At 38.6% G+C, this 13,993-nt stretch overlaps 1 long non-coding RNA gene across 1 annotated transcript in view; it reads left to right on the top strand.

The window, feature by feature from the left end:
* LOC124155326 overlaps window positions 1-13,993 on the top strand; it is a 390,208-nt gene that overhangs the window by 170,025 nt on the left and 206,190 nt on the right. The window lies entirely within an intron of this gene.

Here is a 13,993-nt window from a genome sequence, read left to right as displayed (position 1 = left end):
ATTTGGCCTAATAAGTTCTCGATCTCTGATACTAATACGGAAATACGAGTCCCTTTCTTTTTCGACGTCCCTCAATCCTCTTCCACGCATAAAAAGGCGCCTCCTCCTTCTCCTTCCGGTCGAGAGCTCCCTCTCCATCCGTCACACGCGTATCTTTCTCTTCTCCATTTCGTCCGTTCGTTAGACCCCTCCGGCTAAGTCTTCCCTTTTAATATGTCCGTGAATCCCATGAATTGGGTTTTCATTATTCGCCCGATTAATGCGCTTGGTATTGTAACTCTGTACCGAAGCAGCCTGAGTGGATTCATTGCCCGTGTTCCCACCTGCCATTCACCCCGAGAAAACCTTTACACTTCGCCTCATCCATACAGGAGGGTTGGGCTCATTCGCCTCCCATGGCTGCCCTCATCCAGGGGCAAGAGCCGGAAACAGTCTCCAGCCTTGCAGTCCCCTATCTCTGCTCTTTCACCCCTACCGCTCAAACCCTCTATTTTATCGCAGTCTGCTCCAGCATACTCATTTTTCCCCGCCTGAATTATTCATCATCAGTGGCCATCTGCCCTATGCTTGCATTTACGCATCTATCCACTCAGTTTTCCTATCACTAAATATTTTCACACCTTCGTATTCCTTCTCTTTCACACCCTTCTTTACCTGTTCCCAAATTTAATCCGAGTTCTTCCCTTTCTTCTCCTGCCATCCACTTTTCCCTCTAAGGATGCTTTCATTACGTCATCCTACCCCAAGATATGGCCGACTTAAAATTTTTCCGCATTCTTCCTGAAGTGTTTAATAGGCTTCACATCTCTCCTTCTCCTCATCCTCTCCGGACTTCCTCATTTTTCATTTGGGCAATGAATTTCATCCTCATCATTCTTCTTAAGCACCACATTTCGAATGCCTCCAGCTTTGATTTTTATGCTGCTACCATTCTCCACACGGAGTTTTTATAGAGAATCATACTTCAACTATAAGTTCTGATGAGTATATTCCTTACTTATATGCTTCAAGTTCTTGCTATGAATAGATCCTTCGTTTTAACCCTTGCGTGACTCTGCGGTGTAACTCAGTTACCCCAAATTATGTTAATGTCATATAATTTTTTATATTTTTATTTTGTCCCTTTGTTATTTTTTATATTCGAGCTCAACCACTTTGTTGTTATTTAGTCGACGACTGTTTTTTTTTACATTTTAACTGTTTTCGAAGGCTTCAATTTTTATTGTTTGGGTAAACGAATTACCCCGCACAGCTGTTGGCGGGAAGAAAAAAAAACTTGTTTGTTATATGAGCGCAGGGATAAAAGTTTAATGCAATACATTTTATTGTACAGAATTATAACTCCAGTAACGCCTGTATTCTACATGATGGCACCTTTTTACTTGTTTTTTTTCATAGCATATTAGTCAATATACAGTTACAAAAGCAAAATATGAAAGATTCCTGCCATTTCGCACAAAATCAATGTAAAAAGCTAAACGTAGCCTGTAATGTAATTATAAATTACACAAAACATATATTATATTATTAAAAAAGAGCCATGGTGTTGAATTGCAGGAAAGAGTAAAATAAAACGTAACATTTATGAATTATAAATGGAGTACCTGACGTATTCCACACAGTCGTTTGAGTAAGTTTTAAAGGCACAGTCACGAATGGGTTAAGGAAGGCTCTCTTCCCATGGGATTTTTTAATAGCAATTTTTTTCCTATTTCTTCTATCTCTGGTTATTCTACTACTTAATTCAATAATGTTTTTTCCCTATTTAGCGCTGTTATTGTCTTAACTTCTTCTCTTCTGTCGCAAATAGATTCCTCATTTCTCTTTTTACTTATTTTAAGCTAATATCTACCCAAATAATTCGTTAAATTTGCATTTTAAGAGTAATGATTTATTTTGTAGTCCTGTAAGAACATTATGACAATGTTTTGTGCCCAATCAATTTTTGCAGTGTTTGAAAATGAGTTATCGCATTGATAACCATTTTAGTGACTTCCTTCAGCTGCTTTATATTGGACAACTTCTATGAATCCTATCCTATCCAGAATTTATTGATGAGATAGTTAAGGTTGCGAGTTTTTCAATTGCAGCTTTTACACTATAGCTGGAGTACGTTTCGAGAAGTTAACTATAGCCATTGTATTGAGCCTCATCAACGTAGTGGCTCATGTTATGATGTCAGTCAAGAGGCAGCACAGTTGTCAATACAGATTTAGTGCTTCACTTGAGATCGAGAGCGATGACTGGACACGCCGATGCTTCAACTCCAATCCGAGCCCAAGTGAGCCTTGTGACAACAAATGGATTTTCCAGTGGAATGCACTCATCCCATCATGAGCGTGACCTGCTCGTGGCTCGAAGTGGTTTGACTGCTTCAAAGCTAGTCTCATTTCCGTACTTTGACGCCAACTCGGACTGGAGTTCGCCCTTGGGCCTCTTAAATTTTGATAATGGTTACCCATACAAGACAAATAATACTTATATGTATGTTTGCTTCTCCAAGTAAGAAAGTGCCATTGCGATTGAAGAGAAACTGGGAACAAGTATTTCACAGATAATAAACCACGAGTTGACTGTCACTGCTCAAACTCGCTTACTAAAGAAGCAGGCAAAGAAGATGATGTGGTCACCGCTAACCTACAGTACCTCCCAAGCCCTAAAGACTATGCTTCCACATTACCAACAAGCTCCCACATCTGCATCAGTCCCTCTACTGTTGTATATTAGGATCTTGGGTTTTAGGGTAAGTGTGGAGTTCTCGTGACTCAGACTGAATATCCTTGTAGTAGCTTGCGAAAATTTTCTAAATTCGTGTAATGATTAAATGTGACAACTTCTTCTCTATGTCAACGTGGAAAATAGTTTTTTGCCGTATTTTCTAGTACAATCCGTAGATAATATTAACTGTTTTTTTTTATTAAAGAGAAGGTAACCATGAAAGTTATTCCTCTGTGGATATATTTATTTAATATTACACAATATGATAATGTGTTTTCATGTGGACAGTGACATTGCGTAGTAATTTGAAAATGAACGTTCCGAATTATAAATTAATATTATCTTTTTGTATATCTTGATAACTGATGTCTTTTATTCTCACGTTGTTAAGTTTTCTACCAATAAGTTAGCTACGAGTATAAACAAGCAGAAAGCGAATAATTCGTAATCAATATCAAGTTTTGTATCTTTTCCGTCAAGTTCGAGACAAGGGTTTTTTTTTTATTTCAGTTGTTTAGAAAGGCGACCGCGATTCCGATATATCGATTGGTCTTTCCCTCACCCCCTTCCTATAGATCCCCCTCCACTCTTGAGCCACCCCCCCCCTCCGATTTTCCGAAGATTTATTGCAGCCCATAAACTTGCCTTCTCACTGTACACGTGTTGGCATCTGTTGACTTGCGAGAGGCGTGATGTGTAACCAACGATGAAAGTTTTCGAGACGCGGCTGTGGTCTAAAGTGACGCGGTTTTCAATCAATTTTTCGTGTATTTTTTTCCAGTTTCCTCCCCTTCACAACAAGCCTCGTACGTGTACGAAAGTGAATTTTATTTGTTTTCTGTTGAAGCGTCGGGCATTAGTTTGGTGTCACGTTCAATCATAATATAACGAAAGCGACTCATTCCCAAATATTAACGGCTTATCGTTGAATGAGTGGATTTTCATAGTATAAAATTTGCACTTACAATAAGTGCCATCAAAATGGGGTAAGCAAGAACTCCTAAGAAATGGCGGGGAATTGGAGATGATAGTTGGACGATGAATTCAATTTGCCGTCGAATTAACTTAGGCTCTCAATATTTGATGAGATTTCGTTCCATATTTTTTATATTCTCCCGTCGAAATTATATCTGCAATGATTTCATAATTTAATAAAAAACGGTTCCGCGGTTAAGATTTAAAAAATATTTTAGTCTGAGTTGCACCTACTAACAATTTTTTATTTAACTTTTTACAAGTGGCCAATCAAAATTTACCTTAGTTTTTCATTTCAATAATATCCTTATGGATAGAGAATTTTGATAATGACACTTATGTGTTGAAACCATGGTCGGTGCTGAGTTGTAATAATAAAAGTGTGGAAATTACCATTGTTCTTCTTTTTATCATGGATATAAAGAACTTCCACAAAATCGAGCCGGATACGATTTTATACTCTGCGAGAGCTTTAAAAAAAACGGTTCATGAGTAGGACAAGAATCGCACGCGACGGCGCATTCGAAGACAGTATCGGAACTCTTTCCACCCTTATGGGGTGTTGCATTCACTGAAGCTATTGTTTGAAATTTCGGAACCCGATCAGATGTCTTCCGTGACTATGGATCCGATGTATCCGATGAAGGGTTATATCCGCGGATATTGTAATCCGAGGTATCCGATCCGACCATCACTAGTTTCAATATTATATTTCGACTTAATAATTAATTAGCGTCGTGCTAGAAATACGGAAGTGCAATCCATTCTTTAACGCAGATAATGAATTTAACAAATAATTTATCCATGTTTATATAGGTACCCATATCTACCGCTGTAGCGCAGTACTCTTATATGACCCTCGTGCCTCCAATGGTCTAACTCGTTCAGCGTGGAATGACAGTGTTCATCCATCCGAATATCTGGGAGACACAACGGGGATGAAATAGGAGCAAGGGTGCGCGAGGCTCTAGGGAAGGGGACAACACACGTACACACGAGTCCTGGCGAAGGTCCCTTCTGTCCCTCGTCCTCTGCCCCAATGTTTTGCCTACCCTACCCTATATATCTCAGGGCTTTGTCCTTTAACCTTTGCGTATTCATTACGAGAGGCGACTCCTTTCACTCCACAAGGTAACCTATCTCCTCGTTTCAACTACAATTACTGGTATATCCTCCATTCCAAGATGGAAGGCGGAACGCAAGGAATTCGCTCCCAAGAGCCATTGCGTGTGCTCTCCCTTGGAGAAATAGCTTCCGTGAAATTGAGGGCGACCGCATTTGGGGGCGCGTGAGCTAAGGACGGCTGGAGTGATGGGGGGTAAGGGAGGGAGCTCACATAATTAAAAGCGAAGGGGTCGTATTTAGGCTTAGAATGACCGCGCCTCACGGTGAGGCAGCTATTCTCGCCGTCAGGATGGCAGGGATTCTTTCTCCTCCTCTTTAAATTAGGCACTCATTTTCGTTAGCAACGTTAAGTGCGAGAAGCTTGAGATGTTGAAAGGATGGAGAAAATTGCGTCACGAAATTTTAACCCCGGATAGCTGATGCCAGTAATAATCAAATTTAACCATCATGTTTAGAGGTCGAAAATGCACCATTTTTAAACTGCAGAAGCTTTAAGCAGAAGATTTGAGCCAAGCGCTCCGATCGCCCGCGAGTTAAGCCCTGTTGTCGGATGCTCTGGACAACGCATGACTTTGAATGCTGTGCCTCCGTTTGATTTTACCTTTGTCAAGAGCATCTGGCAACATGGTAAGCTCGCGGCCAGTCGGAGCGCTTGGCTCATAGTTAGAGATGCGTGAAAATCGCAAATGCGATATAAATGCGACGTGCGCAAATAAATGCGACATAGATGCGATGACTGGACTTTTATGATATTTTTACGCAAATTTGCCTTTTTGACGGCAAAATTCGTACATTTTGTGCCGAGCGCAGTTTAAATGCTCCGCCGACACTCACCGCTTAAAGCATGTAAGCGACTGGCCAGCTAATAGTTGGCTGGGACTCTATGTGGCCGCGAACTACAAGTGGTCGCGGGCAAGCTACACCTCCGCCACTATATGTCTTATTCCTTAATTTATTATTGTTCTACGACATAATTATTTTAAATATTCCTAATTTTGTCATATAATTATGTTGCACTACATTTTATCGTCATCTACCTCAATATGAAAATTAAAAAATAGACGCTACAAAATACGATAAACTGTTATCGAAAGTGCGATAAAATAAAAATGAAAGTGCGATTTTCACGTATCTCTACTCATAGTCGCTGTAGTTAATTAATGGTGCGTTTCCGACCGAAGCATCATTGGTAATTTTGGTTACAACTGGTATCAGCTATCCAGGGATAAAATTTCGTGACATGATTATTCTCCCCGCTGCATAATCATGAACGGTGAAGGTCCATTATTAGCGGCCGTGTCTCATGTAGTCTCGAATTAGGTTCGACTCTCATCCTCGGACTGATCTGCAACACTTTCGTTGGCCTCTGCCCACGTTTATCAGAGCAGGGGGCTCCCTCTGGCCTGAATGCAATTTTAAGTTCAAGAATTTCTCCTAGGATGCACTTTGGTAAATGCCCCGCATTTTAGATGTCTCAAATATGGCACCAGAACATATATTCCATACACGTGCCAATTTTTTTTCCTCAGTAAATTGTTGAAAATAAAGGAACTGAAATCTTGGCTAGGATCGTATCATCATCATATGAATTAAACATTTCACGAAAATTAAATTAATTTAAAGCAACCCACGCAATAGTGACTGTCACACTTTTATACATATGGTTCCACACGCTGGTTGTAATAATGGTCCGACGTTTAACTCTCTGATACTTGACCCCTATTATGACCTTCGGAGGTGAACAAACCAACAATACGGATCTATGAACTGCAGAACTGGCTTGAGCACCCTTTAAAACCTATTCTTCGACACGTTTGTCGTCACGACGTTTACCTCTGTGACCTTTGACCTCCGTATTGACCTTGGAGGTCAATTAGTGAATAAGACGGGCATTAAGACAACACCAATGACTTAGGCACCCTTTAAAATCTACGGATAGACACCTTCGTTGGCATGCTATTCTTTTTGCCACTCCTATGACCTTGACGGTGACATTACTGGGTCAACGGTTTAATTTTTGTGAATAAAAGTGTTATGTTCGGTTTTTTTCGTGTCTGAAAACCTAATAATTCACATTTTGGTCAATGAAATTGATACTTTTTTTAACGTTGAAACCCCATTAGGCAAATTCAAAATTTTGGTTTAGACCCACATTGTGAGGTCAAAATGCCAAAATTGTAATATTTTGCTTGCACTAAACAAAACTTATGACCTTTCCCCATAAGTATACCAATTTTCACCAATACTGCTCGAGGCAAGTATACTAAAATTAGAGGTCAAAAATGACACACGACTGATGGGAAAATCTGTATGAACTATCAAACAAAATAAACTTCGCAAATTTTCCTTTGCTAAATGCTCGTCTGAATTTTTTCAGGTTTAGATATGTTTAAATTGCATCGTCTGGAAGTTTTTTTTACTTCCTCTGTTCTCCTTGCCGTGCAAAGGAATGAATGATGTCAATGTCACCGATCTCTGGAATCACAACCCGGTAGAGTCGATTAAGAAATGAGAACGGTATTTCTTTTTTCAGAGGTCCAAAGTTGGCTTCTTTTGAGAAGAGTAGGAAATGAAATTTCTCAAGTTCAATTTTGGTGCTATCACGCTTTTTTCTTTCTCAAATATTCTCCCGTGACCCTAATGTCACCAAGGAATACGGAGAGCATTTCCTTTTCCCACGAAGAATCATTTCTCCGGGGATCGCAAAGGCTCTTTGATGCGTTTTGTTTTTTGAGAGGAATGATTATTTTTTGAGAGGAGATGCACTTTGCTTGAAATTTTCAAAGGCAACTCAATTTGAGTGCATTTAAAAAGTGTGTAGTTCATAATTAATTGCATAAATCTACCTTCAAGGTACTGAATTTCAACTTTTGCACAAGGTATATGAATTGTAAAGTGTGTTATACTGACAGAACGTTTCTAAAAGTATTAGTTGTGTGAAAAGAGAAGCATATCAAGTGGCGTAATTTCTAGAAATGCGCTTTCTATGAAAAATTAACACTTAATAGTAAAAATTGTGCCGTGTTAATTAAATGCAAATGAACATTAGTAGTACTCCGCGGTATTGCATTGAACTCAAAGAAAATTACAATCCCAATTTCCTTCATAACATCCCATCCTCGTAAGGAAATGCTACGAATATTTTGAAAAGGGAGAAAATATACGAAAATTCTTAATTATCTCGTTCAAAACAATTTAATACATATTATGAATAGGAATAATGTGAAGTTTGAATGAATATAGCATATTTTGACTGTAAAAAGTGCCAGTCGGGAACTAAGTTGCCGCTTCAGCAAACTTTGAATAAATTACGACGGAGAGGTAAATTATAAAAATGTTCTGTAAAACGCTCTTAGAAAATTTATTTTGCTTTAGCGTTAGTCGATCAGGTTTAAAAAAATTATATTTTCTCGATCAATCAAATCTCCCACGAAATTCTCGTTCCGTAGTAACGCGAGTTCATGCGAGGAGACTCATTGAAACCAATGTGTGGAGTAAATTCGAACGACTCAGTTGAAAATTGTGATTTCGTGCTTGGATACTCGCAGCTGTAGTAACTTCTCTGCCTTATTCAACAGTTTGCGGTTTAATTCGAGAGATTCCTTAGCTAAGTGGATGACGTTTGGCAAAGGGTATAGATTTTCCATGCATTAAAGACTTGGATGTTGGTGTTGGTAACCAAGGTTGCGCTTGAACGTGAGCAGAAAGGAGAGCCTTTAAGTCACTAGAAAGGGTTCAGGAGAGTCATTAAATCATTTGACAGTTTTACCATTCATCTTTTCGGTATTTGTTGAAGACGATAATTGTATAATCAGGAATAACGTACTATAACTATAGGTGGAATAATTCGGTAGAAATCTACTCCACATTATAAAATGGATTCAATGGGTGATTTACACAGTTTCCGTTCCGTGTGTAAAGAAATTACATATGCGTGATTATTGATCAGTTGATGCGCAATAATGATTTTCTCTAAATGTACTTACACATTGACGAAAACTTGACTATGCCTATCTCTGGAATCGAAGTAGATAAATATGGAAAATTGCTTTAGTAAAATGTTGTTGTTAAATAGTTTTCAAAATATCGTATAAACTCGGTTTTTCACGATAAGAACAGAAACTTTAGTTCAGAGATTTTACCTCTGGTACGTATTATACGTTTAGTACGTTTGTAGAATGAATAGTTCCAATTAATGGCATTAATGGATACTTTTCTCGCTACACTTCGTCGAGAAAAAAAAGGTTGAAAGATAAAAAACTGGATAGTAACATTTGGACTCTCCTCCGATGCGACCTTTTGAGGTCTGGAAGATGTGCATCGTCTTACTATTTATTTGAAAATGTGAACTTTTCGCAGCGAGGGACATATGTGCTAGCTTTAATTTTCTATATCTCTGATTATGTTTTAAGGATTAAATTTTGTTATCTCATTGATAAGGTATAAGTTAGCTTTTCTTAAACTCTTTTATTACTTTCCTTAGTTTAATTTTTACGGAAATTGACTTAATTATTAATTAACTAAGCGATTAATTATCGTTATTTATATTTTTTAACTCTTGAAAATCACGGCATGTACCTATCATCAACTCACGGGGAATAATTTAATATAGAAACGCAGAGCCCATATTTCTGCATAAATAATATTTCATGTCTTGAACATTGTGCTGATCAGTCCTTTTGATCCTCCTCAGATAACCTATAAACATTTTTTATATCAAGCAAATCCTTATAAGTTTCTTTTAGGTGTGCTTTTGATGAAGCAATTACTTCCTTCGTCGTGTTCATAATGCTCAAAGGCCGGAGAATGTAAGAATGGGATATTATGAAATACGAGCGCCGTTTAAGATTCATTTAAAGTGAATATCTGCGGAAAAAAAACTTTTGTAGTTTCTGGAAAGATGAAGCGGAGGAGATATTGAGCCGTGATTAATGAAATGGATAATGAGAGGGCGTCTGCACTCCGTCAACTAATTACTTTCTGGCCACGAAAATTTTGCTCTGGTTGGTAAGTGAAGAGCCATTGAGATTTTTTGTTAGTTCAAAGATAGTCGTTGCGAAGAATGGACTCTCATATATGCTTGATTTGAAGGAGCTGGAAAATTCCGCGTTAGGGCAATATGCCACGGCGTGTAGAATGAAAATCTACCGCGCTACGAAGTAATGAAAAAATTTTCCATTCTTTCCCCACTATTCCGAAGTAGCTCCCTCCTGAAATGTTTTATTTTTTTCCTCTGGTTTACCGATGATTTTCATGAAGTTGATTTGAGCTGCGCGTGCTCAATTTCTCAATTTCATATTCCCTATTGCTTCCCTTCCGTTTTGGCTTCAAATCAGTCGTTTTTGTTCGTCAGAATAAAATTTGAATTTTGTGTTTAGTCTGTTGTGCACGCGCTGAATGACCTAGTTTCTTTTTTCAATTATCCTATGTGTCTAATCATATCTGGGTTTCAATGTGCCAGCTTATCTACAACTGGTAGACGCTTGTATGTAACGAAAACTAGAGATAAAAATAACGCCAATAAAAAAGCTTTGAAGTTCTAATCTCAATAAATAACCCACACTTCTCCTGCCTACCATTCATTTTTAAGTAACGTCGTAGGCAATATTCATTCGGATGAATATTTAAGATATGGATAGATATCAGCGCAGAGTGAACGTATCAGAAATGGAATATTGATACCGGTCCATATTGTTGATAGGGCGTAGACTGCCAAGGCTGTTTGCAGAAGTTTTGTAAGATATCTTGTCATTTTTCCCCATCCGATATATCGGCTCGCTGATAGAAAAATTGCAAACACACTTCTTGTGATCAGGGTCTTGGAGTCCAATGTTGCTTTCTACGTTTATTTTTGAATAGAGGGCTTTCCTGATTTTTATCTTTGATGGTCACTAACTCAAGTTACCTAATTAATTTGCGACTTTCTTCATCATTGCAAAATTATCTGTTAATGGCTGGCTATCACTTTAGCTTTGGTTTTGCGACAAATGAGCAAAAATGAAGGTAATTCATTTTTGATAATTTAAGAACAAAGTTTTTTCATCTCTTTACTTACCTGTTATAGTTTATTCAACATAACGTTGTTGCCAGAATATAATTTCATTCGTGTGCAGTTGGCGCTCAAAACTCACTAATTAACCTCATTGTGTTGTGCTACCTGGATATTCCATTCCTATTAATGGCCGTTTTACACGGGGCACGGAATTGCGCAGGTTAGAGCTGCATTAATTTCTAAAAATGGTGTGGAATTGCGCGAATGCATAAACTAAATTAGAACAGGGGCTATTTTGCCATCTCACGTCCACGCATTCTCGCATGTGTTGTAGCAATTCACCGCTTCACACGACGCAATTTTGAATGCGCCTTCGTACACACGTCAGATTGTGCATGTACCTGCCCCGTGCAAAATAACCTTTATTAGTGCGCATTCACTGTTTTGAATTCGTTTCCAACCTATCATTAAACGAATTTTTATTATTTCAGCTACTATTTAGTATGTCTTTTGTTTGCCTCTAAATCGCATCGCGTGCGCTTGTTTTCCGTCGCATGTTCGGGACGGGCTCTGTGGTCACGCTAGTACCCCTCCTAAGGACTACTAAGATGTTTTATTTATTAGTTAACGTGTTAAGGAGAGTGCTTTTGAGATGCGACTAACTCTGGCAGGTGGAATAGAATTATGAGGGCCATGCATTCATCGGGAGCTAAGTGGTCGGGTTGCCTAAACACATCCGCCCCTTAATTGCTAGTGTGTCTTGTTTCTCTTCGCTTTAGTGAAACCTTAAAAGCTCACCGGTCATTTGGTCAAAGTCAATTTTGGGTATGATGTGCAAGCTATATTAAATCAGCCTAGAATGAATTACCCCATTTTCATAAATATATAGGTTATATATATGCATAAAAATATATGTAACACAAATATAACCCTGGCTGGGTAAGACACCGCGTAGAAAACAACGAGAGACACAAAAAACACTCGCACGACTAAATTTTCGGTGGCACCAGCACATGGGCGTACCAAGCGGGGGGGCAGGAGGGGGCAGCTGCCCACCCCCCTTGAAGCGATTATTAATTTAGTTCAAAATAAATGTTTTGAACAGATTTTCTTTTGAAGAAAAATGATACTAGTATAGTAAGACATGGAATGAAATGAAAAATCATAATTTTTTTCAAGCAACTTATCATATAAACTAAGTAAGCACTATCATACTTTTTAAAATTCTGGTTTCATTAACCTTTTCCGTGCTAAAATGTTACAACTTGAACGGCCACGACTTTTGATCCTGGGAAGGCCCTTGCACTAGCACTTTCCTCGGAGTTAGGAACAAGAGTCCAAGAGATTAAGAGAAAGTGGTATGAATTTAGCAGAAGATTCCCTGAAACGGAGCATTAGATCGACTTGCAACCGCTGGAATGGGGAGGCATGACCTTGAATAATATCCCTGTGACTGGGTGACGCTCCACAGGCGCCAAGGTGACCTCTGTGGCCAAGGGGTTTCATAAAACAGCCAGGAGATGGAAGGGCGGGCTAAAAGAGGGTGTGATTAGGATGTCACTTCTATACATGGAACCTACTAGTCATGGAAAACAGAGAAACACTATTCGGGAATAAATCTGAAATCTGAAATCCCAAATTTTATTTCCCTGAGGAAGATATGAGGAATATTAATAAGAATTAAGGATAAGTGTAGAAATTGCTTTCTACTTCAAACGGCGAAGGACTTCCATAAATGCTACGTGGGACATAGAGATCAAATTACTACGACCCACATCACCTTTTCCACTATTTTTTTTGCTAAGGGCCAATGACCTAAAACTCCACGCCAAAAGCCTATTGAGGCTGATCGAAGGGCACAATGTGGGTGTATATATCTTGCTGCGTTTTTCCTTAAATCGCTATACATTCCACAGCTATATCATTGACAAATACAGGGGGGGGGGGGGGAATCATGGATTAGAAGTTAGGGGGGGGGGGGTGAGGAAATCGAAAATGGAAAGTGGGTACGACCCCTGCTCCACCGCCCTATTAGCCCTCTGCTAATATTACATTTTTATTTACCTACGTCTATCTAAATTTTGTTTCATAGAGTCCGGTAATAAGGTTCCTGACGAGCAGTCGCTATAAATTTTTATCCCGCATAGCAAAGGATTCAATTAGCGAATAAATAAGTTGAATAATGGATAGGAATAATATGTAAAATGCTTAAATGGCATAATGAAAAGAATATTGTTGAAAAAATAGACGACATTTATTCCGATACCATGTGCAAGTATACAGTAGGCAGAACTGTCGTATTCCACAAAATGTTTCAAAAAAATAATTTATATTGCATAGATAATAATCTGCTGTTAGTATTTACACAGTAACATGCATTAACCGAGAAAAACTTTTAAAATATTATTGGAGTATATGACCAACACGTAATTTCATCATTATAAAACATAGAAAAAGAGTGAAAAAGGATGAAAACATAAAAAGAATAAAAAAAAGGCGTGTGAAGGTGATTGTCACATCATTCTATAGTTCCAATTGGTGATCGTAATCCTTGAGTTCTGGTATCACGGAGAGCAGGTCTTCCCAGTCGATCGTGTCCGGGAAGATGTCACTGTAGTCCAGTGGGGCGATGGTTACATCCTCCGACAGATATGGCAAGTTAGCCGTCAGCATCCGGTCGATGTCATCGTCGCCATCTGGAACCGCCTTCAGCGCCTAATGGAAACGGAGAAATCACAATTGTTAGCAACATGATAACAACAGATGTAGCACGGTGTATGGTTTCTGGGACGAGTAATTTTAATTCTACGTATTCACATGATTGTAATTAGAGATGCGTGAAAATTACAAATGCGACGTAGATGCGATGTGCGTAAATACATGCAATATAGATGCGATGACTGGAATTTTATGATATTTTTACGCAAATTTGCCTTTTCGACGGCAAAATTCGTACATTTTGTGCCGAGCGCAGTTTAAATGCTCCGCCGACACTCGCCGCTTAACCCTTTGCACTCGGACTTTTTCAGCCCCTATACCAGTAGTCTACTCGGAATTATATTGTTAAAAGCCCTTGAATTTGAGGATGAGAATATCTTATGAAATGAAGTTTTATATTTCTCTAAAATGAAGTGTTTATTAGACAAATTAGGCTTTCAGATATAGTAATAACCATCAAATATT

The sequence above is a fragment of the Ischnura elegans genome, chromosome 1 (assembly GCF_921293095.1).
Source record: "Ischnura elegans chromosome 1, ioIscEleg1.1, whole genome shotgun sequence".
NCBI classification, from domain to species: Eukaryota; Metazoa; Arthropoda; class Insecta; order Odonata; family Coenagrionidae; genus Ischnura; species Ischnura elegans.
The sequence above is the reverse complement of the archived record's forward strand: the minus strand, read 5'-3'. Positions and strand labels throughout refer to the sequence as shown.